At 42.9% G+C, this 22156-nt stretch overlaps 1 protein-coding gene across 4 annotated transcripts in view; it reads right to left on the bottom strand.

The window, feature by feature from the left end:
* Positions 1-22156, bottom strand: part of TP53I11 (tumor protein p53 inducible protein 11) — a 79626-nt gene that overhangs the window by 25976 nt on the left and 31494 nt on the right. The window contains exon 1 of one of the 4 annotated variants that reach the window (XM_053263613.1): positions 9834-9843. The exons of the other annotated variants lie outside the window; for them this stretch is intronic. The gene's annotated coding sequence lies outside the window, so the exon portion shown is untranslated. Of the gene's footprint in view, positions 1-9833; positions 9844-22156 lie in introns of those variants that run through there. 4 annotated transcript variants of the gene reach the window in all.

The raw sequence follows: 22156 nt of genomic DNA, 5'->3' as shown, positions 1-22156 counted from the left end.
AGGGCAAGCCCACTGTCCGGGGGCTCTCCTCTCCCAGGAACCCACATGCTGGGAGATCTGCATACAGGGCCACATCGGATGCAGCCCAGGAACTTTGAACGGATTTAAAGGTCAGAGCCTGACCCTTGCGCCTACACCATCCATGCAAGCAGGTATGCCCTGGCAAATAGCCCCCTCATGGCAGGGATAGCCCGCATGCACAGAGCATTCCCTTTCTGGCCAGGAGCAGATATTTCAAGGGCGGGGGTACTCCTGTGCAGCTTTGAGGGGCTGCTACAAGCAGGAGCAGCAACGTTCTAATTTTTTTTACATATATAGATTGGGGAAATGGGAGCCCAGCCCCTGCTCTTTTGGGAGGCTCACTCGTGAGCAGGGCTGGGCAGCTGGACTGGCAATGCTCTACCATCGGAGCCTGCACCAAAAGCCATGGCTCAAGAGAGTCCCAGGTCGTAGGGACACCCCCAAACAACTCATGAAGAGGACCATCAGAGGTGAGTGCAGAGAATTGCCAAGCGAGAACTCTACTGTTGCCTGACAGCAAAACATTCCCTCCTACTGATGTATATTGGGGCACCCCTGACCCCAATAGGGGAGATTCGTTCCTGGGCGGATGGAGCCCAATAATCAGCCCAGACGAGAGGACTTAAGATCAAAGTTAAGATCATGGACAGCCCTCTCACAAGAGTGTCAGACCATTGGGGCTCTAGAGCAAGGTTGATTTTTGGATGGCAGCCATCAGGAGAGGTGCCCTGAAGACTACTCTCCATGTCTTGGGCACCACAGCCAAGCTGCTGCAAAAATGTGCCCCCTGCCAGCCAGCCCATGTGGAGATGTGCACCCCTGCCCTTGTCCCCCATGGGTGTCACCGCCATCCCAGGAAAGCTGGAAACCGGAGCTCTCTACTCCCAGGAATCCCTGTACCTGGAGATCCGCATATGGTGCCACGCTGGGCTGGACCCAGAATTTTGAATGGGTTTAAGTGTCCATACCGCAGCCTCTTGTCTGCACCGTCCATGCAAATGCTTGGGGGGGCGGGGTGCACTATTGGCAGACTTTGAAAGGCAGCCCCCTGGCAGGGATTCCCTAGCAGCCAAGTTCTATCTTTTTCACAGAGAGGTTAGGGAAGGGGCGGCCAGCCTCTTAGCCTGTGGGTTACAAACTCACAAAATGTGGTTCTCATGATCAAGGCTGGTCAACAGGGTCAGTCTTGGGTAAACTGAGATCTTTTTTCAAGGATCCAGACACCTGACCCAGGTCTCACTGGCCAGGCATGAGAGGAAAAGTCCATGGGAGCACCCCTAGACAACTAATGAGATGAACAATCAGAGGGGAGAGGGAAGAATTGCCTGGACAAATCTGATATGACTACAGATGGCAAAACATCCCCTTCTCCCACTAATACCTCCCTCATACCATGGGGACTCAAAAGAGAGGCAGGTTGCTGTGTGCAGGCGAGCCGTGGGGAGGGCTATCCTCAAGACTGCTTTCCTTGTCTTGGTGACTGCGGGCAGGCTGCTACAAAGCCATGCCCCCTGCCAGCCCAGCTGCCCACGTATACATGTGCACCTGACAGCATCCTAGAAGGGTCACTGGGCAAGGACAAAGGGAACATCTAGATGGCCTTTGGAGCAATGAACGTTGGCCCAGGGGAAGAGGGCTGGGAGGATTAAGGGGGATTTACAAAGAAAGGGTGGCCCAGCCACTTCCCCTGGGGAGTGGGGGATTGTTTTTAACACAATTCAAGCTTACTCATCAGCAGGGCCAGTTGGGTAAGAATCATTTCAGGTTTTGGAGCAATTCTTCCTCTGCAATGAGGATGACTACCGAGCCCATGTGGACTATGCCCGTTCACAAGTGTCAGGCCATGGTAGAGCTGTGTTGTAAGCTGGGAAGCAGGGGTATTCCAGAGACTGCTTTCCTGATCCCAGGGACCATGGCCAAGGTGCCGCAAAAACAAGCCCCCTGCCTGGCCATCTGCACCTGTGGCACTTGCAGGCAAGGTGCCCTGATCGGCCTCAGAGGCCAAGCAGCAGGGTAGGGCTCTCCTCTTCCACAACTGGAGTTTGGCTGGCCGCAGTTTGGTGAACGTCTGTGGCATGATCTGGAGTTTCTAATTGATACCCTGGCCATCTTTAACTGTGGTTAGGTGTTACATCTGAATCCAGCCTATATATGACAATTCCATATTCAATTACTCAAATATATTTGTAAATTATTTTATGGTATCATTTTTGAAAATTTATTATTTTTGTTTTTGAACACATACCTGTTTTGTAACCTTTGATTTTGCCATTTCACATATAAACATCTTCCTCAAGTCCATTCTATTTACCCAAGTTTCTACCTGTCACCTGAGGCTTTCATTTTCTCCTGATCTGCAAGGTTTTATTTTGAATGGCTCTATTATTTTACTATCGTTAGCATTAGGATGCTCAATGCTTATCAATGCTGGTTATAAGCTGCCTTGGACTTTTTGCAGTGGAAAGTGAATTAAAAATATTAAAATTCAGAAGACATATATCAGGCTGGAACTAGAGTGGTGTTTTGTACAGTTCCCTTCTGTCATTTTTGTGGAGCCGTATATGGAGACCACTGACATAAAATGTGAGATGGAGGTGTGGCTGCCTGTCTGGGAGTGACTTTGGGGAGTGTCAGCTCCACCTGCCACCCCTCTCAATTCCACTTCCTGCATCCTGCAGTCTACTTCTGGTCCAGAGCTCCATCTAATACAGATTTTTATTTTTTATTTTTAAAAATAATAATAATAAAGCAGCATTCCCAGCTTTTTAATTTCCCTTTCTTACTCTTTTGAAGATAATCTAGGAGAACAAGCCCTGCAATAGCAACTGTTTTAGGTATTACACAGAAGCAAATTAGGACCCAGAGAGTACATTTGATCAGGAGCCAGCCACAGTCAACCCTGGCTTCCTCACTACCGTACACATCATTGCTATAGTCACACTTGACACACATCTTAGGCACAACACCTCGGAAAACGTTATGGCTAGATGAGAAAGCGGTATGCTTATCTATCTAAAATAAATAAATACCCTGCTTGAGGGTAGGCTGCACTCTAGTAATCAACACTGAGCTAGTCTCAAGGTAGGGAATGCTTTGGGTTTCATGTTTGGTTCCAGAAATGTCCTGAGAGGCATTACTATTTAATCACAAGGTCATAATGTTTAAGAGTTAGAAGGAGCAGGTGGCTCCTCTATTCTCACACAGTGCTTTGCTTTTGTACAAGGAACCCACACAACCACAGTGACATTTTCTAAGCTCTAACTGAATGATATTATGCCAATGTATGAGAAGAAGACTCTCCTCATATTTCCTCTTTTCCATTAACTGTGCCTGGAAGTTTTGAAGTGTTGGAAGTGAAGGACTATGCACTGTCACTTGTCTCAATGACATAGGAGGACAGACTAGTGAGTCAGAGGATTAAAGGATCAAGGCACTGGTCATCCCTTCTCTACTCCTCTGACACTATCCCTTTGGAATGTAGATTACTACTCTCAGGGACTCTTCCTTCCCTCATGCTTTGCACTTCCTCTTCCCTTCTCTTCCTTCCTTCTACCTTGCAACATGCAAGTTCCTCTCCCCTGCACCATGTGTGCAGAGATGCAGAATCCATCTGCATCCAGCTAGCTAGCTAGATTAGAGATCCCATCTCCTCACTTTCCTATATAGAATGGAATTCTCTAATAAATACCACTTATATTGATTTGAAACTATGAACTGGCTTCAAGTTACTTTAATCTCAGCATACATGCATGCCTAACTAAATTCCTCTGTGTTGTGCCTCTGTGCACTCTGCTATAATGAAAAAGGGTTTCTCTTATCAGAGAGAATTCCCAACATGAAGATCATAAGAAATGAATCCAGTAGAATGAGAAGCCAATCTTTTGCAAACAGAAAAGTAATGGCATCACCAACATCTCAAGTGCTCTTGCAAGACCTGATGATCTAGATTAGACTGATATAATCCTAGTATGCAACTCCAGGTCAGAAAACAACACTTGAGATCTTTGAACCATAATGACATTCACTGAAAGATCCCACAGAAACCTGCCAGGAGAACCTCTTCCCCAACACATGTCTCAAGTATTATCAATTATAAGGATTGATAATAGGACTGTGCTCAATTTTTACTCATAACAGGAAAGGCAACAAGAAAGAGGGCGGAGCACTCATTAAATCCCTCTTTGCTTACCCTTTTCACACATGTGATAATTTCACAGCTGTTCTCCGATTTGTTCTTAATTTGAGCTTCTTTCCAAGATAATCCCAGCTAATAATGAAACACATAGGCAACATAATGATGTCATGCAGCCAAATTTGACTTCATGACAATATCTCAAATCCAGATCAGATTGGGAACATTATTTCCTATCCCAACTTTGAATGGGTGGACCTTTTACCCCTTTTGCAGTTCTTCCAAACAACAGGCTAAATGGAAGACATTTTGTTGGACTGATTTTGCAAAACAATATCCCAACCCTTCCCTGCACCATTTCTGCTTGGCTCTGGTTAATAGCATTATAGAATTGCTGTTATGCACTATGGTTCCCTCACTCTAGGTTTATATAATCCTAGTATGCAACTCCAGAGCCCCTGGTGGCACAGTGGTAAAACTGCTGCCCTGTAACCAGAAGGTTACAAGTTCGATCCTGACCAGGGGCTCAAGGTTGACTCAGCCTTCCATCCTTCCGAGGTCGGTAAAATGAGTACCCAGAATGTTGGGGGTAATATGCTAAATCATTGTAAACCGCTTAGAGAGCTCTGGCTATAAAGCGGTATATAAATGTAAGTGCTATTGCTATTGCTATATGAAGTTTACTACATGGTAGATGACAGCCCTGATTAATTGACTCTAGGAGCAGTGGCTATTCCAAGTTGCTGGAACATATCACTCCAATCCAACTGAATGAGGAAATGGTTCATGTATTTTCAACACCAGAGGAGGAAGACAGTGAGCCTGGAGAAGGTTGCCAGAGATGTGGACAGACGGAAAAGTCACAGTACGCCTTGGAGGCGGAGGTAGTGAATGCCTGTCATGCAACACTGGGTTAACTTTCTGTCTTGCTCCTCAGACTATGCTTGAGCTTGGAATACACACTTTTTTGTTTCTTTAAATTACAGCATGTATGTTTGTTTCTTAAGTGAAAACATTTCAGAAATTTCTCTTGGGATTCGGAGGAGTGTCTATGATCATGGATTGTAACCAATTAGCACCGGTGAAAACTTGGGGTAACAAAGTCTACTGTATAAGCAGCTAATATTCCAGCACAACACAAATCAGGATGTTGGAAGTTCTAGTGTTTATAGTCAGGCTTGGATCTGGCAAAAAGTATACTTCCATTTGCAGCTGGAATTTGAAACACTGGTCTATGCTTGCAGAATACAAGCTTCATTTACTAGTAAATTATTAACATACATTAATAATAGCCAGGGTCTTGCTGCTCTAGAAGAAGCAGTTGCTTATTTGTTTGTTTGTTTGTTTTTGTTTATTCATTCATTCAAACATTTTTATAGCACCCAAAACTTACGTCTCTGGGCGGTTTACAACAGGATAAAAACAAAGTAAAACATTGTTTTACTTGTTCATCCTGGCCTTCCAAGGTTTTAAAATTGTTTTGAAGTATTTTAATTAGTTTTAAATGGTTCTGAATTATTTTAAAATGTCCAGTGGCTCTGGGGCAGCTATTACTGTTGTGGTGGGGAATAGAAGAATTGGCATTGGCAGAGCAGCTGGCCGTTACAGGGGAAGGGAAACCAGTAATTTAGTTACTGTTTCCACTTCCAGCTGCCCTGTCAGCTCTCTGGCCTCGGAGAGCAGTTCCAACTTGCAACAGAACCTAGTCTTGCTCCTTTGCAATGCCAGGTCGGTTCAGAATAAGACTGAAATCATCCATGACTGGATCATGGATGAGGGAGCCGACCTGGCTTGTATAACTGAGACCTGGATGGGGGAGGCTAGTGGCCCAGTTTGGGGTCAGCTTCTTCCACCAGGTTACTCTGTTGTAAGCAAGCTAGGGTGGTGGTGGTGGGGTGGCTGTGGTCCATAAGGATACCGTTTCACTTACCAGGGCCCCTGTGCGACAGTTGACTTGCATTGAGTGTGTCTTTCTAAGGCTGGCAACTAGGGATAGATTGGAGATTCTGTTGAAGTACCGTCCACCCCGCTGCCCAACCGACTCCCTCACTGAGCTGACGGAGCTGGTCTCAGAGTTGGTGTTGGAGTCACCCAGACTTTTGGTTCTGGGTGACTTCAATATCCATTGTGAGGCTGACTTGTCTGGTGCAGCTCAGGAGTTTATAGCGGCCATGACAACTATGGGCCTATCCAAACTAGTTTCAGGACCAACTCAGGTTGCCGGCCACACACTCGATTTGGTCTTTTGTTCAGATCAGGGGGGCGTTCTGTGGGTGCGGGATCCTGTGGTTTCCCCATTGTCATGGACGGACCACTACCTGGTTGAGAGCTGGTCTTGTGGTAGCAAGCATGACCCTTAGCTAAGCAAGGTCTGCCCTGGTTGCATATGAAAGGGAGACTAGAAGTGTGAGCACTGTAAGAGATTCCCTCAGGGGATGGAGCTGCTCTGGGAAGGGCAGAAGGTTTCAAGTTCCCTCCCTGGCTTCTCCAAGATAGGGCTGAGAGAGATTCCTGCCTGCAACCTTGAAGAAGCCACTGCCAGTCTGTGAAGACAATACTGAGCTAGATAGACCAATGGTCTGACTCAGTATATGGCAGCTTCATGTGTTCCTATGTAAGGTTGGTTTCACAGCAACAAGCCAGCCCTGCAGTGGTCGAGGACCTATTAAGATGGTCCGCCCGAGAAGGCTGTTGGATCCAGTAGGATTCCAAAAGGCCTTTGAGGGTTTTGATGTTGGTCCTGCCAGCGATTCCGTCAATGCCCTGGTGGGAACCTGGAATAGGGAACTTAGAGCGGGCTATGGGGTTGAGTCTACCTTGGTCAGCCTGATGGATGACCTTTACTGGGGAATCGACAGAGGGAGTGTGACTCTGTTGGTTCTTTTGGATCTCTCGGCGGCGTTTGATACCATTGACCATGGTATCCTTCTGGATCGCCTGGGGTAATTGGGGATAGGAGGCACTGCTTTGCAGTGGTTCCACTCCTATCTCTTGAGTAGATTTCAGAGGGTGGAGCTTGGTGATTTTTAATATTTACATGAAACTGCTGGGTGAGGTCATCAGGAGATTTGGTGCAGGGTGTTATCAGTATGCTGATGACACCCAAATCTATTTCTCCTTATCCTCCTCATCTTCATCATCAGGAAATGGCATTCACTCCCTAAATGCCTGCCTACAGGCAGTAATGGGCTGGATGAGGGACAACAAATTGAAGCTGAATCCAAGCAAGACGGAGGTGCTCATTGTGGGGGGTTGGCATTTAAGGGATGAGTTAGATCTTCCTGTGCTGGATGGGGTTACACTCCCCCAGAAGGAACAGGTACGCAGCTTGGGAGTGCTCTTGGATCCAGACCTCACCATGGTATCTCAGGTGGAGGCTATGGCCAGGAGCGCTTTTTATCAGCTTCGGCTGATTCAACAGCTGCATCCATTCCTTGAAATGAACCATCTCAAAACAGTGGTGCATCAGCTGGTAACCTCCAGGCTCAACTACTGCAATGCACTCTACAGTAGTAGAGGCTGTACTGCAGTGGCTGCCTTTGTACGTAGTTCGGAAACTTCAGTTAGTTCAAAATGTGGATGCCAGATTGGTATCTGGGGTAACCCGGAGAGACCATATTATGCCTGTCTTCAAACAGCTGCACTGGCTGCCAATATGTTTCCAGGCGAAATACAAAGTGCTGATTATTACCTTTAAAGCTCTGATCGGCCTCGGTCCGGGTTACCTGAGAGAGCGCCTTCTTCTGTATGATCCCCATCGCTCGTTGAGGTCATCTGGAGAGGTCCGTCTTCAGCTGCCACCAGTACGTCTGGTGGTGACTTGGAACAGGGCCTTTTCTGTAGCTGCTCCTGGTCTATGGAATGCATTCCCGGCAGATATCCGCAGTTTAGGCTCGCTGTCGGCCTTTAAGAGAGCCCTAAAAACCTATTTATTTGGCCTGGCCTTCCAAGGCTTGTAAAGTGTTGTTGTTTTTAAATGTATTTTAATTGGTTTTAAATAGTTTTAATCATTTTGAATTGCTTTTATATTGTTTTTAGCATTGTTTTAATTGTGGGGTTTATGTCTTTTAAAAGTTGTTGTACACCGCCCAGAGCCTCTGGATGGGGTGGTTTATAAATGTAACAAATAAATAAATAAATAAAATTGTTTTTATAGTGTTTTAAGCCATGTACTTTAAATGTTTGTTTTTATGTTTTTTAAACTTGTTGCGCACTGCCCAGAGCCTTTGGGTCTAGAAATGTAATAAATAAGTAAATAATAAATAATCAAAGTTCAGCAAGGCATTAAAAAAGGAAACCCTGAACATATTAGCTAGTGAACTGCACTATGTTTCAGCAGATCTAGTTCTGTTCCTCATAGGCTTTCAGTTTCTTTTGATCAAGCCATGACAATTGGCCTAAGCAGAGCGACAGATATTGCATAGGTTCTTGAGATAAATCCCTCCTCCCAAGAGGAGCAAGGTAGAAGCTTGTTCCAAATGCCTTTCCCAACCTGGCATATTCACACCAGAGCACTGCCAGATCCACCCCACCCTCTGCTGCTGCTACCTTTCACCTTTCTCAGATGTTGTGCTTCCATGGTTCCATCACTGTTCTGAGCTGGACTTGTGATCTGGAGCTTTCCCAGACAGGTGGATTTACTGTAGCAGGAGGTGCCTAAAGTTAAGTCGTTTTGAGCACTGCACCAAAGTGCTACTTTTTAAGGACACATAATGTGCAGTAACTGCAAATTGTCAAAAGCAAAGCTGAATAATGCCATTGGCTGTATAAACAGCACCTTCTGTCGCCATCCTGATGTTGCTGTAAATGGTTCCCTAGTATGATCTCCCCCCACCCCATGCCCACCAGCCTAAGTGTTGCAAAACTGTGTTCCATCTCAGTTTGGAAAAGCTCCTGGAGATACAGCTGCATGACATCATTTGGATGCGACCTGTGCTGCCTATAGGACCTGTGTTGCCTGTGAGGAGACCTATGCCTCCCACTTATGTAGGACAGAAGGTTGGGAGGCACAATGAAGCAAGTCAACAGTCCATGTGATGGGGTGGATACTGACAGTCTCCTTCAAAGTCTTTTCATATTAAGAGTTCTCAACTTTTAAATAAAAATTGGTTACTCTCTTCATGGAAAAATGAAACATCTCAATTATTTTATTAGATTCCCTAGGTTTCAGCTATAATTAAACAAAACACCCACACTGTTACATGGCTGGTAATTGCACCCTGCAAGGAAGCGACAAGCCTTCCAAATGTACTGAAGGCGTCTGTGTTCTGTCTAGAAAAAGAAGAGGGGGAAACAAACACTTTGATATAATTCAGCTGATGGGTCAAGTTTCCTGCAGTGCCAGATGTTAGCAATTGCCTACAACAGACTCATGCATTCCAAATGGTCAACATGGAATTTGTGTAAACTGTACAGTAAAATGCATGGAATCTGTGTAAACTGTACACCAACATGCCAGTTTATACAAACTCCACTTTACTACACAGTGCATCTATTTTAGCCAAGGATTAATTATTCTAGGCTCAATGAGACAATTATAAGAAGAAGCAGAGATCCTGGAGGAGGAAGAAACAAAGAGCTGCTCCCCCAGATATCTAAATTCAGTCATAACATCTGCCCTCCCCTCCCCCCATTGTCTTACTGTGTTACTGCTGTGGTAGTTCCCTTCGCCCCCCTTGAAAGGCTTAAAGTGGGAGGGGTCTCCATCCCCTCTCTTGCCCCTGCTATACAGAACATTGTTAGGTGTCAGACCCATAGAACTGGGGTGGGGAGAAAAGAGAGCGCTTTTTCTGGTGGCCACAGAGATAGGGCACAGAGGTAGGGTGGGGGACTTCCATCCCCAACACAGCAACTAGGTATGTGGGTAGAAAGCAGAAGTTCTTCTCTGGCTCAGATCATGTTAATCTAAGCTCACCTTGTATTCAAGGGAAGTGTTAGTATTATTACAAGTCAACAGGATCCAAACCAAGGGATTACAAATGTTAGAGACATTCTGAACAAAGATAGCATTTGTGTAACACCCAATTCTCATCCCTATTCACCAGACTGTAAATAGAATGCATCAACATAAATCAGTGGAGACTATCATGGGCTCAAATAGAAGTAACAAAATATTATTTTAATTCTATTAATATTTAGAATGCCAGGTTTGTCAAGTTGCCCCATTGCTTAGGGATGATCCCACTTATTGACCAAAAGACTGAAAGGTAGGACCAGGTTTCATTCATAACAACTGTGTGCTTAGAATACAATTTACTTCTCTCTCTCTCTCTCTCTCTCTCTCTCTCTCTCTCTCTCTCTCTCTCTCTCTAAAGATTGTAAGTCTACAGGCAGGGACTTTTGATTACATCTGATGCTGCTTGGCATCACCCTTCATGAAACGAGGGTTCTTGAGACCCTTGAGACCCTAAGGAAAGCAGCAACCAGAGAGAACTAGGGGTCTGACTTTGACCATTTCCCCTCTACCAGCATCTTCCTTAGTTTTGTATTGGATCACATAATATATTGTAAACTGCCTACGATGAGTCTTTAGATCATTAGATGGGGTATACATCTTCTGTGCAGCACCTTGTATATATTTTAAGCATTTTTACAATTAGATGTTCAGGGTTAGAATATTTTTTTTAAATGAAAGTTCACAGTTTGGAAAGACCTTCAATTATCCCTATGAGGCCAGTGTTTCCACATTCCCATAATTTCCTTATACCTACTATATACAGCCCAGAAGCTACTTTCTTCCCCGGTCCCCAGACAATTTATTCTCTCAGACAGGTTTTCCTTCACAAGATCATTGTGTGGGGGAAATGTGGCAGTGTGTGTGCGCACACGCTGCACCACCAGCTAATTTTCTACAGGCCACCAACACCATGCTATTGTAGAATGCAATATCAAAAAGTCCAATATGCCGCCTACTTTGGCACCTTCAATGTCAAAGTTTTATTTACAAAAAAGCTCAATTTCCTTCCATTTCACTCTCTGGTAATGTAGTAATTTGTTGCTTCAAGCTGACTGCTTCAATCTATCAGTGCCAAGCCACTGCAGCAATGACTCCAAGAACTGCACTTTCCATTCTCAAAGCTCCACTAGAATCCAGTGGATAACCTTAATAATTGATTGAGCTGTCATGCTAAACATCTCTTGGATAACTGCCTCAGTTGCTTCATCAGGCTGGGATGGGTTTCTCACACATAGATGGTACAAAAGTCTCCACTGCTATACAGTTACCTTTGCTTATTGATAAATTGTGAATTATGATTCATATGTCACAATAATCATAACTAGAAAGTTATGTGCTCGCTGATTGCTCAAAGGCATTCAAAGCAATGTTACAAACAAAGCCTGCATTCCACATGATCTATTCCATTACGAGACAACATACACATTCCCCCAATAGACTTGGAAGGTTTATAAGCAGCTTTTCAACTGAAATAATGAGTTGTCAAAGTGGAAAATAATATAAGACAGAACAAAATACATTATCATGTCCAAAAAAGAAAAAAGCAAACCAGGGTGGATAAAAATCAATGATTTAAAAAAAATAAATTAAAAAAATTGGATTTTTTTTATTTAAATCGGATTTTTTTTATTTAAATCGGATTTTTTTTAAATAAAATGCTTTTTGAGGAAAATATATTACCATCCAAAGGTTATTCCATCATGAAATAAAGATTAGTTTTTTAATTATGTAGAATAAGGCTGTATATGTTTAATTTTTTTGGTAAATAAATTCCATTAATCCATTCACAATGTCATGCTCTTCCAGAGGTTTTTGTAAGATTATTGGGCAGTTTCTCTGCCTACAAGATATTATCACAGATGCTTGGTTTACTTTTGCAGTTCTCAAAACTGAATTTGACTCAGCAGAGATCACATGCCTCTTCTTCACAGCAAAAATGTTATGACATGAACAGAGTTGAGAAAAAGACCTTAATCCTATTGTTCTACAAGCCTATGAATACAGAATCAACCCCTTCAGTGCTAAGTTTCAAGAAGTTCAGTGAAATAGAATAGAAACAATATTTTTCTGATTGTTTGGAGTGGAATAGATCTGCACAAGAAGAAAGTGAAACTGTGAGGAGGGAGGGGCAAGCAGACAAGCAGTACAAAATGAAAGTGAAACTTTCTGAGCACAATACTGCATAGCCACAGACAGACAAGTCTTTGGATCTTTTTGTGTGTATGACCTGAGGTTTATCACATTCTTTCCTTGGAGGAAAAAACCTATAATGGCAGCAGGCCGTAAAAGAGACCCAGTTTGGCAATATTTTAATGAAATTCCTTTACCTATCGGTAAGGCAGGCATACGTGCAAAATGCAAACGCTGCAACAAAGAAATGCAAGGCCTGGTGGCCCGAATGAGGCAACATCATGAGAAGTGCTGTGATGAAGATGACCAAAGAAACACATTTGAACAGGCAGGATCTTCAGGTTGGTAAACATTTTTATTGAATCATATAATATTTCTAAAGACTGCCTTGAACTGTCATGTTTGAGCAAAATTATATTTCTTATTATTACTGCATGTTACTGTCATTTGGTACAGTTATGAAGAAAAGCAAATATTCCTTTTGGGGCAGTGCTGTGTACAATAAGCAGAAATTGTATAAACAATAAAATAACAGCATTGACTTTTTTGTTTAGGGGAATTCATGGATTCTGGAAACTATCCACCTTCAAGATCACCATCCTCCTGTTCTACAGTTTCAGAGTTATCCATCCAGGATAGTGCTTCATTAGCATCATCATCAGACACCCACAGCCACATATCACTATCACCTAAAAGAAAGAAAAAATCCTTCCCTCCTGGAACCACCATAGATAAGTTTGTGATAAAAACTAGCAGATTAGAAAAAGAGTTAATTGATGAAAAAATTGCCCAGTTTGTTTATGCAACGAACTCTTCTTTCCGTCTGACTGAGAACCCACATTTCATTAATATGGTTCAGTCACTGAGACCAGGATACAGTCCACCCAGCAGAGCAGATGTTGCAGGGAAACTGCTGGATAAAGTGTATGACAGAGAAATGGAGCAATGTGCAACAGCTCTGGAGGGTAGAATTGTTAACCTAAGTATTGATGGGTGGAGTAATGTCCATAATGATCCTATTGTATGTGCTTGTATAACAACAGAAGAAGGGAAAGTCTTCCTTGCACAAACAATTGATACGTCAGGAAATGCACACACAGCAGAATACTTACAAGAAGTGGCAGTAAAAGCTATAATAACACGTGAACAAAAATTCAAATGTCTAGTACGCAGTTTGGTCACAGACAATGCTGCAAATGTATCCAAGATGAGAAGAAATTTAGAAGAGCAGGAAGGGAATACAAAGCTAATAACATATGGTTGCAGTGCTCATTTGCTGCACCTCTTAGCCAAAGACTTAAGTGTTCCAGAAATAAAGACTAATGTTGAAATTGCTAAATACTTCCGTAACAATCACTTTGCTGCAGCAGCTCTGAAAAGGATGGGTGGAACCAAGCTAACGCTCCCACAAGATGTTAGATGGAACTCTGTGGTGGACTGTTTTGAGCAGTATATCAAGAACTGGCCTATTCTGATGACAGTTTGTGAACAAAATTGGAATAAAATAGATGGCACTGTCACGGCCAAAATCCTCAACATTGGGCTTAAGAGAAATGTTGAACATATGCTGAGCATCCTGAAACCCATCTCTGAATCTTTAAACAAAATACAGAAAAATAGCTGTTTTATTGCTGATGCTGTTGAAATTTGGAAGGAACTGAGTGAACACTTAAAAACAGAACTACACATGGACAGAATTAAATTACAAGCATTTAAAAAACGAATGGGACAAGTACTGTCTCCAGCTCATTTTTTGGCAAATATTGTCAATATCCAGTACCAGGGTCAAAACTTAAGTGCTGAGGAAGAGGAGTTAGTATGACATGGGTATCCAGCAATCATCCATCTGTAATGCCAACTATAATAAACTTCAAAGCTAAGGGGGAACCATTCAAGAAATATATGTTTGCTGAAGATATTTTAAAGAAAGTCACACCAGTGAAATGGTGGAAGTCACTTAAGCACTTGGATTTAGAGACTGTTCAAGTAATGATTTCACTTTTAACAGCAGTAGCTTTTTCTGCAGGCGTTGAAAGAATATTCTCTTCCTTTGGACTCATTCATTCTAAATTGAGAAATTGTTTGGGACCCGATAAAGCAGGAAAGCTTGTTTTTCTTTTCCAGATTATGAACAAAGAAGAAAAAGATGACGAGTGAGCTACAGAGGACAGTATTTAAGTTTTTCATGTGTAGGCTGGGCTGACAGTCTAAGTTTCTTAAAATATATATATTTTGTTTAGCCAAATTAGTTAACAAACATGGATGTTTGTTTAAGCAAATAACATATGCTGTAATGTTATTGTTTCAGTTGAATAAATCTATTTAAATTGTTATTATTAAGGTAATGATTATTTTTCTCCTTCCTAAGTACAACAGAAAAGTTGTCCAAATATGAATGATTAACCTATTAAACTGGGGATAAAAAAACTAATATGAAAAGTTGTTATTCTAAAAATCTTCATCTACTTGCATATTAAAGTTATACCAGCAAGAAGTAGTCTTTATGTAGAAAACTATGATTTAAATCAAGCCTTACTGACTAGTGATTTAAATCGTGATTTAAATCGTGAATTAAATCAGTTTGATTTAAATCAAATCCACCCTGAAGCAAACTAAATTCAGTGGCATTATCTCAAAAGTACAGTGAATAATGCAAACTAGACTACTCTACATCACACTTGAAGGTTTAACATCTGCTTACAAAAAAAAAGTCTTAGTAATAGTTCACTTCTCAAGTGGCAGTTAATTTTATAAACACAGGCTGGACACAGAATGTTCTAATTGGCAAGCATAGTCTAACCTCCAAAAAAGATGGCACCCTAACAATGATTCATAACTAGGGAGGTACATCTGGAACCTGGATCCAGAATATCCAAGAATCCTGGTCTTAAGGCAGCAACAATCAGCTGGGGAGGGGAGAGAAGGGACAGGCAGGCAAGCAGGGTACTCCTGCAATGATCACCTCCCCCTCCCCATATTCACACAGTGATCGGGCAAGATAAGCCACTTACTCCTGCCCCACTGAATAGGGAAAGAAGAGATTCTACACTGAGCCCAGGCCGTTTCAAGACAAGCCACTATTTTAACCCATTTAGGTTGTCTGCATAGAAAGGGCAATGCTACTGTAGCTCTAGCGTTTGGGCCTGTAAGAGGTAATAACCAAGCAGGCGTTGGGGTGGTGACTAAAAAAGGGCTACATGCTTTCAGTACTGCACTTATTTCGAGCAAAGAGAACTCAGCCTTTTTTCAGAATCAGATTTTATGGTATTGTTGATGAATAACTAGCTTAAAACAGAAGACAGACATGGAAAATGTATATTAAGTTGTGTCAACGCTATTAATCACTGCACATCAGAATAAAGAGTACTTCTGATAAATATTGGCCAAGATACTAAGAAAGACAAGACCGGACCAGCCTGAAGGCCCACAGAAACCCTCAGGTCCAGTTTTATGGCATCTCGTTACTGGCTGACAATGCAAAGTCTGAAATAATTCTCTCTTGCTGAAGACTCTTAAATACAGTTTATTGCCCTTTCCCCCCAACACTAACAGAACCAGTGACCTCACCCATGCACTTTGTCACCTGGTGCTTACTTGTGCATAATAGACAGGAAACAGACACAGCTTTCCAACTTTCAACTGATGCAGCTTACTTACAGCTGAAAGTTATTAACACAACATACATGCTTGGGAGAGTCAGAACAAGACTCCTCAATTTCACCATTGATGGTGATCATTTGTTACTCCAAAAAGCATAGATTTTGTATGTGAAGGCACATGCCTGAAGCCAAGACCACTTAAGTTCTATATCCAATACCCAATATACAACTATAAGAATGTGTATTTCTGTTCTGTTTTGCATCATATGTTCTTCTGCGCATTGTGGGGAAAAGCAAAGAGATGCACAAGATGCCAACATTCCAGATCTTATGGCACTGCAATTCCTGCTAAACTCTGCCTTGGTGTTGGATTTAGCCATATGTCCATATGCTTCTGTAACGATCAGGCAGTAACAGCCTTTCCTTTCCTCTAAAGAGTGAACTGGAAGTGAACCCTGTCCTGACTGACAGGCAGTACCTCTATGGATCAGCCACTTAGCACATGGTGGGCAGGAACTAGAGGGCCTTGTGACAGGAAGACAAGTGTGTCTTTGTTGAGAAGAAGCTATGCTGGAGGAGAGAGGACGGGTGGAAGGCTTAGTGAGGAGTAGCAATGGAGTTTTGCTGCCTCATAGTCAAAAGCTAGCCTGGAAAATTATCTCATGGAAGGACATCTGCAGATCCTTGGAAGACAGGATTGCAGGAACCTTGAATTCTCTCCTGGAGTTTGGGGTGAGTTTAAGGGGGAAGGAAGCCAGGGCTCCTGGCTTCTGGAAATTTAGTCTAGGGAACCATTTGCTAGTCAGCTCACATCAGAAATTTACTTTTGCTTTTGTGTGCCTTGCCTTGCCTATCCTTACAACTGTTCTATGGAGTTTTATCTGTAATGCAAATAAGCTAAGAAACGTTGAGCCTTAGCCATTCCAACAGGGCATTGCAAAAGTCTCTGTAAACTCTTAAAGGTGCTTTTTGTAATTTCTTACATCTATGTATTTTGCAAGTGGGTAACCACGATTTTTAAAGTGTGCTGCCCTAATATCATGTGAGGGTGCTTTTTGAAGTATTATTGCAGCTACTGAGTGTTCCTTTTACCTGTAACTAAAAGCTGGGAAAGTCTCAGATGGAAACACTTTGTAGTATTTTGAATAAAGTTTATTTTTCTTTTTTGTTCTTTGCAATTTTAACCAGCCTCTTTGTGTGGATTTTTAACTCAGGAAAATGGGGCTGGAAAGGAGTTTACTCTGGTGCAAACGCGCCTCAATTTGATTGTTCAGCCACTCTACCAAGTTTTCTCACCACGTGTAAGCCTGCACGTGAAGGTTTTGTGTACTTTTCCTATAGTAAACAGAAGTTGAGTTTCCATTCACCCAAGCCAGGGGGAGCAGGAATAAGCTCTTGATAAGTGGGTGTGGTGGCAGCGTATTATCTATCAGGAAATCTTTTGGGAGCAGTCTTTGTGGGTGAAAGCATGAGAGAGGATGAGTCAGCATTTTTCTTCCCCTCACATGGGCTTGCTTTGAGACAAAGGCTGCGCTAAATCCGTTACAGCTTTGCAGCCTCTTTAGTGGTGAAAATAGGCTTGAATTCCTTTTTAAAAGAAAAGGGATGCCAAGAACCTCATTATGCCAGCTGCTACATGGAACCACCAAATAATTATGCAGGAAAAGTCAAGGCCAATTCTTATCTCAAAATGAATTCATAGCTGTATCATGCCAAGCCTGTTTTGCTCAAATGTGTACAACACCACCACACATACAGGCAAAATCCCAAAGTGGCAATTTCTAGCAACACAGGCATGCAATTCCATCAAAAAGCAGCTCCACACTTTGATATAGGATGGGCATATGTTAATCAATTTAAAATTTGTGTACCAGGACAGGGAAAGAGGCAAGCTATCACAGGGAAAGAGTTTATAGAAAGGGCTTGTGATTTTCATATGCACAGATGAGGTACAAGACCTATTCTTCCATGTTGATTATCATGGGATATCAATCTTTTTTCAGGGGCATTTCGGACAAGAGCAATATTGAACTTTTGTTAAGTGTATACACTTGGCTCCTTCTGCACTGTTTCAATGTGGAATAAGAAATTAGAAATAAGAAACTGAGCCTTTTAGAAGGGCGGTATAAAAGTTTTAATAATAAAATAAATAAATAAATTTAATAAAGTTTCTATAGCCAACACAAGATAAGCTTGGTACATAAATGCTGAACAGCTCTCACCTCCTGATCTCATCATAAGATTCAGCAACAAGAATCAAAGTAATTTAAATTCTGTACTTCTTCCACTGCTGCAGTGGCGTCACTCTCACTCTCCATTGGTAGACATTACACGCACACAGTAGGATGAAACACTGGTGCACAGGAGTCTCTCCCCATTCATATACAGATGAAACTTGGAAAATTAGAATATCGTGCAAAAGTCCATTAATTTCAGTAATGCAAATTAAAAGGTGAAACTGATATATGAGACAGACGCATTACATGCAAAGCAAGATAAGCCAAGCCTTAATTTGTTATAATTGTGATGATCATGGCGTACAGCTCATGAAAACCCCAAATCCACAATCTCAGAAAATTAGAATATTATATGGAACCAAGTAGACAAGGATTGAAGAATAGAACAATATTGGACCTCTGTAAAGTATACAGTGTACTGTGCTTGATTGGCCAGCAAACTCGCCTGACCTGACCCCATAGAGAATCTATGGGGCATTGCCAAGAGAAGGATGAGAGACATGAGACCAAACAATGCAGAATTGCTGAAGGCCGCTAATGAAGCATCCTGGTCTTCCATAATACCTCATCAGTGCCACAGGCTGATAGCATCCATGCCACGCCGCATTGAGGCAGTAATTGCTGCAAAAGGGGCCCAAACCAAGTACTGAATACATATGCATGCTTATACTTTTCAGAGGTCCGATATTGTTCTATTCTACAATCCTTGTCTTCTTGGTTCCATGTAATATTCTAATTTTCTGGGATTGTGGATTTGGGGTTTTCATGAGCTGTACGCCATGATCATCACAATTATAACAAATTAAGGCTTGACTTATCTCGCTTCGCATGTAATGCGTCTGTCTCATATATCAGTTTCACCTTTTAATTTGCATTACTGAAATTAATGGACTTTTGCACGATATTCTAATTTTCCAAGTTTCACCTGTAAGTACAACAGTGAGAGTGACCCTAATTGCTGTGAACTCAGAACTCAGAGTTCACAGCAATTAAGGCCACACACAGGTCTACTTATGAATGGAGAGAGACTCCTAGGCATTGCAATGAAAGGAAACATTCTTTTTAAAAATATTTTTTAAAAACCCCAGTAAACCCTACAAACATGGGGCTGCCTGGGGGGAGTTGAGGCCATACCTGTGGTACCCCGGAGCTATTTGGGGGTTATACCTGTCCACTACCAACCCCAGTTTTGTGCCCCCAAGTACTCCACATAGGGAATAATGGGCTGATTCGAATCCCCATTATACCCTAATTAGAACCTTTCAGAGCTAGGTTGAATTTGAACCTGTTTGAGCCAGTATGAAGGTTCTAGAGGCCATTTTAGGTCCTATCCTCCATTTTGTGTCACTTGCTTTGTTTGATTTTTCTTTGCTGAGCTCATGCTTTCCTGATTGGCCAGATGAGTCTGCTCGCTGGAAGGCTCTGGAGTGGTGCCAGTCCTTGAGAACTGGCACCATATTGGAAGGGAGAGTGCAAAGGTGGGGGTTCCCAAAAGAGGGAGTTTCAAATCCTACTTAATGCCAAGCCTCTGGCCTAGCAAAATCACTCTGATTGCAGTCTTCCTTGGCTTCCTTCTGGTCTGCTGCTTGTGGTGGTGAGAGTCTACTTTGCAGACCTGGCTGTATTTTTGCAAAACACATGCCCGAAGAGAAGAGCAGGAAAAAAGGGTTTGTGGATGTTAATTTAAGTTAATGCATAAATAGATATAGTGGGCATAGCAGAAACATGGTGGAACAGTGAGAACCAGTGGGACACTGTTATCCCTGGATATAAACTCTATAGAAAGGACAGGGAGGAGCACCTTGGAGGTGGAGTAGAACTATATACTAGAATCTAACATAGAATCTAACAAGCTAGAAAACCTGGGTGGACTGGAGTCCTCCACAGAAACCCTGTGGGTGACTATACAAGGCCTAAAAGGGAACATGCTACTGGGGACGTGCTATTGCCCTCTTGATCAAAATGCAGACAGTGACTGGAGTTGCAGCAGGAAATCAGGGAGGCGTCAAGGAGAGGCAGGGCTGTAATCATGGGTGACTTCAATTACCCACACACAGACTGGGTAAATTCACAGTCAGGTCAGGACAAAGAGGTCAGATTTCTAGATACACTAAATGACTGTGCCCTAGAAGAGTTGGTCTTGGAACCAACCAGAGAGAAGGCGAACTTGGACCTAATTCTGAGTGGCACCCAGGATCTGGTGTGGGATGTCAGTGTTATCAAGCCTTTAGGGAACAGTGGCCACAGTGCCATCAAATTCAGCATACATGTGGGGAGAGAATCACCAAGGACGTCTAACACAGACATTTTGAATTTCAGAAGAGGAAACTTCTCTAAAATGAGGAGTATGGTGAAAAGGAAGCTGAAAGGGAAAATCAGGAGATTCAATTCACTCCTGAGTGCATGGGGTTTCAAAACCACAATACTAGAAGCCCAGTTAGACTGTATACCCCAAAAGAGGAAAGGTACCACTAAGTCCAGAAAAATGCCAGCATGGCTAACGGGTACTGTCAAGGAAGCTATAAAAGGGAAGAAGACTTCCTTCCAAAATTGGAATGCCTGTCCAAACTCTTTCGGGTAGTGAAATCCATAACAGATTGTGAAGAGCTCCAAAAGGATCTCTCCAAACTGGGTGAGTGGGCGACAAAGTGGCAAATGCGGTTCAATGTTGACAAGTGTAAAGTGATGCACATTGGGACGAAGAACCCCAATTTCAAGTATATGCTGATGGGATCTGAGCTGTCGGTGATTGACCAGGAGAGGGATCTTGGGATGGACAGCTTGTTGAAAGTGTCGACTCAATGTGCGGGAGCTGTAAGAAAGGCCAATTCCATGCTAGGGATCATTAGGAAAGGGACTGAAAATAAAACTGCTAATATTATAATGCCCTTATACAAAACTATGGTGCGGCCACACCTGGAGTACTGCATACAATTCTGGTCACCACATCTAAAAAAGGACATTGTAGAACTGGAAAAGGTGCAGAAGAGGGCAACCAAGATGATCAAGGGCCTAGAGCACCTTTCTTATGAGGCTAGGCTACAACACCTGGGGCTATTTAGTTTAGAAAAAAGACGACTGCAGGGATATATGATAGACGTCTATAAAATCATGCATGGTGTGGAGAAATTCTTCTCCCTCTCCCATAACACTAGAACTAGGGGTCATCCCATGAAATTGATTGCTAGGAAATCTAGGACCAGCAAACAGAAGTACTTTTTCACACAACACATAATCAACTTGTGGAATTCTCTGCCACGAGATGTGGAGACAGCCAACAACCTGGATGGCTTTAAGAGGGGTTTGGATAACTTCATGGAGGAGAGCTCTATTGACAGCTACTGTAGGCCACCTCCAGCCTCGGGGGCAGGGTGCCTCTGGGTACCAGTTGCGGGGGAGTAACAGCAGGAGAGAGGGCATGCCCTCAACTCCTGCCTGTGGCTACCAGCAACATCTGGTGGGCCACTGTGCGAAACGAGATGCTGGACTAGATGGGCCTTGGGCCTGATCCAGCAGGGCTGTTCTTATGTTCTTAAGTTCTTCTCCTTCACCATGGTGTGTTTTTGCCTTGCCCCTCTTTCTTTGCAGTTTGCGTGATGCTGGGTTGGTTTTACTGCCTTGCACTGCCACCTTGATGGGTCTCTTGTTGGTTTGCGTGGCTGTTGTGTAGTCTGTGCTGTTTGGTTTGTTTCCCTTGGCTTTGCAGTTGTGCACGCACAGCAGCAGCAGGTCAGTTTCTGTGGTTGTTTTTTGGTTCTTAGCTGGGTGTCTTTTTAGTTGTGTCACTGTATGTTGGTACTGCGGCCTGCTAGGGGCACAAACCCCGGGATGTGTGCCCACCACCCACTGAACCCCCAAGCAATGGGTACTCCTGCAATTTTATGTGATTTTTTAAAAATGCATCCCCCCCCCATTTCTCCCATAGGGAACAATAGGGGTTTGAGGTGGCCCATCTGGCCCATTCCTCCACTTTGGGGGATGCCTAGGCACCACAAAGTGTGTCTGGTGGCACAGCAGATTGTGACAGAACTCTCCCCAGGCAGCTGTTCTGAAGAGCTTTTCATAATATTATATACAAACC

Source organism: Hemicordylus capensis, chromosome 1, assembly GCF_027244095.1.
Source record: "Hemicordylus capensis ecotype Gifberg chromosome 1, rHemCap1.1.pri, whole genome shotgun sequence".
Taxonomy (NCBI): domain Eukaryota; kingdom Metazoa; phylum Chordata; class Lepidosauria; order Squamata; family Cordylidae; genus Hemicordylus; species Hemicordylus capensis.
This window is presented reverse-complemented; position numbering and strand designations above follow the sequence as displayed.